Source organism: Bidens hawaiensis, unplaced genomic scaffold (assembly GCF_021521415.1).
Source record: "Bidens hawaiensis isolate Kalapana, Puna unplaced genomic scaffold, B.hawaiensis_p1.1 tig00000760_1, whole genome shotgun sequence".
Taxonomy (NCBI): Eukaryota; Viridiplantae; Streptophyta; class Magnoliopsida; order Asterales; family Asteraceae; genus Bidens; species Bidens hawaiensis.
In genome coordinates, this window is record NW_027491043.1 from 2,219,753 (window position 1) to 2,223,280 (window position 3,528).

Consider the following 3,528-nt stretch of genomic DNA (forward strand, 5'->3'; position numbering starts at 1 on the left):
GCCAAAAAACATAATAAAACAAAATAAAAAAACCAGCATGTAAATAATACTAATACAATGGAGGATTAAAGAGCGTTTATAATTCAGTTACGTACAATATACATTAACTCAAATGCACAGAAGAAGAAGGTAAATATGATACTACATATTTACAAATATTTTAGCATAAAAGCTACTTGTGTTTATTTAAAAAATGAAAAGATAATCAAAGGAAATAACATACAAATGAATAAAAGTTCATAATATTATTAGTCTTTTCATGAACCCCATGTCAATGTAAATCTTCTAAACCTGAAAGCAAGCAATATACAAAGGATAATTGAGCATGTGAAATGAATATTATGAAATACATGAACAAATTAACAGAAGCAAAATATTTAGTGTTTGGAGGCTTTTCGTCAATACCTTATTTAAGACCTTGTTAATCCAGTAGCATATGTATACATATATATAGTTAAGTCGTACCTGGAGTTGCTGGAATTTGAATTGGGAGGCTCTTAGAGTCACATGATGAGCTAGGTGTCCGCCAGCGCTATCACCGACGATAAAGCACCGTGAAATGCTGGCATTCTCCGGCAGCCATTTTGACCGGTTATCTTCATTGTCCAGAAATTTCAGCACATCAAACCCATCGTCATGTTGGGAAGGGTGTCGGTTCTCTGGTGCAAGACGGTAGTCGACAGAAACAACAATGGCACGCAATTCGCTCGCGAACTTGCGGCCCACATAGTCTAATATCGCCACATCCGGGGAGAGGAAAATATATCCACCGCCGTGAAAGTACACCATCACCGGGAGATCTTCTTCAGCGTATTGCGTGGGGACAAATACACGGAACCAGAGATTGCGAGTTGGATCCACCATGACATCGTGTGTCTTGACACCGTTGACGGGTATGGACAATGCCGGGATCTGAAAGTCCACGAGATTGAGAAGACCGCGGGGCACCGTGCCGTCATCCCGGAGAAGTGGGTCGATTGCAAGGTCTATTGCCGATAGTACAATTCGTGTTCTCAAGGGCAAGGATAGCTGAGATTTCGGAGTTTCCGCTGCTGCTGATGATTCCATAATTAATTGAAAGACTTTTGTGATCAGAGAGGTACGTATTCAAAATTCAGGTTGTGTGACAAATGCTAAACACATCAACTCTATTTATACTGCAAAATATGCGACGTTATATCACACCATCTTTGATTATTTCAATATTTCAGTCAAATGAAACCTTCACCTGCATGTTCACACCAAAAAGGTTGGTCATGGTCAGGGTCTAGTTGAATTAAAAAATTCATCTTCAGTCAATAACTAATGTCTATTACAACTTTTTAGTTTTGTCAAAAATAAAAGGCTCTATTCATGATTTTCCCCTTCGTTAACTTGTTTTATATTGAATGTTTGTCCGTCACTTTTTATTTCAGATAAGCCGTCACTTTTTTAAAAAAACTTTCAACGTTTTAGTTTTACAAATGGCAAACATTTTGTACTAAATAAATGAAAATTAATATTGACAAATGTAGATGGGCAACTGTCACGAAAGAGGATGGTTGGAAACCATGGCCAAGTTGAATTATTTCTTTCAAATTAAATAAACTTTCACCAAATATTGTCTTCAGTAGTGTTTTTCAAATGACGATAACATATTTCAACTTGGCGCTCGGCTTTCAACTATGATGGGTTCTTTTAAATTAAACCTAGTATTCAACTTCTGATATATGTATAAGTGACAAATCACATTTTGGCAATTGCCAAGAAAGATAGGTCATAACTAGTTGCTTACAAAGCTCTTGTGTCAATAACTAATAATGCCGTTACGGTTATTAAATAATATAAAGGCTAGTTGGATTCCAATATTTAACAAATTGAGTTATTTTGTCCAATGTTAAATATAGGTAAAAATGTTAAATGTTCTTGTATTCCCTTAATTTTCAATTCATATGTAAAAATAGCATGCTGATTTAGTCGCTAATTTAGGTAATTTTATGAGTAGGAAGATTCATTTTTGTGACCCATTTGCGGTTTGTTATCGCTATTTTTATCTTAAGTAGGGTTCTTATTAGTTGAAGCAAAAGGCAAATGCTCTAATTAGATTTAACGAAGAAAGAAATATAATGATTGTCAAACATGGATATTATTGTATCAAATTTGAAAACGAAATTTATAATTGCTCGATTATTATTATTATTTATATACCAGTCATGCTTGCTTTTGGAATTTTCTTATGGTATTATGGGTATTACATGGAACAAGGGTGCTAGTAGTAAGATCGTATAGTTAACGAACTAGTTTTGTTTGTATCACCTTGACTGTGAAAAAATGGAATTTTTTGTTTGTGTTCATTCATTAATAGTATAAACAAATGGTTCATGAACATAACAACCGAACATAATTGAACATAGTTGAACGTACATAATTGAGCTAAAATCAGTTTAAAGTAATTTAAAAAATTATGTGTTGGACGTAAAGGTTTTATTAAAGCTAATATAAAATATATTAACGGACGTAAACTAACGAACTTAACAAACGTAAACTAGCGAGCGTTAATGGACGTAAGGGACTTTATAAAGGTATATTGGTAATTCAGGCAACAAGCATATTGTTAACATATTCAATTTGGGCTTAATTTGCAGCAGATTAATTTTGGTCAAACATAATCAGTAGCAGCCCCAGATTGGCAATTTGATATAAGTATGAAAGGGTAATTTTGTCTCAAAATTCAATGCGTTAGGTTCATTTGACTACAAATCAAAGATTAGTGTGCTATTGACTTATATTTTAGTAAAAAGTCAGCAAGGTTTTAAGTTGTTATTTTGATTTCGTGTTAGTTTGAGAACAAAGGACTAATTTGGAATGTTTTAAAATTCAAAAAAGTTTTTTGTTAAAAGGTTCTAGCCTAATACTTGGTTTTGGTTCGACTTTTGAGAGTCAAAGCTCAAGTAAAGGTAATCTGAGAACTAACTTAAAAATTTTAATAGTATAAATCTTAATGCTAAATTTATGAAATTTTGTAATGTTTCTTTCTTTTTTCCGTTCCAACATTATCTTGATTTTTCCTACTAAGTATGCAAATCTATATGTTTATAGTAATTGTAATTTTTAGTCACATTATCTGCATATAGTAAAAAAAAAGTTTTTGACTCAATAATATTAACTTCTCAAAACCGAAGTGTAACAAATTAAACTAAAATATTATACATTCATTCAGGTGTCAAATCAGCCTTGGGCACTCTACCATTAGCGGATCAGTAATCTTGGGATGGGGGGCGACAAGAACCTAATTCACAATGTGGTAGACTACAAGCTTTTAACGATCAATGGGTCAATTCTTTAACAATTTTTATATACTTTTTAAACGCTTCTATATCAATTTTTTTATAATATATACATTTTATAAAATTTTGGACAGAGTAACAAACAGGTGATCATGCTTCTGACTGGTCAAAGCCGAGGTCCCATGGTCTTTTCGAAGGAGCGCTCTTTTTGAAAATTAATACTGACAAATGTAGATGGGCAATCACTACAAAAAAAAAGCGC

General features: G+C 33.0%; 1 pseudogene; it reads right to left on the reverse strand.

Annotated features, from left to right (window-relative positions):
* Window positions 1-285: 285 nt before the first annotated feature.
* Window positions 286-1,068, reverse strand: LOC143534797 (putative carboxylesterase 18 pseudogene; annotated as a pseudogene).
* Between the last annotated feature and the right edge of the window lie 2,460 nt (window positions 1,069-3,528).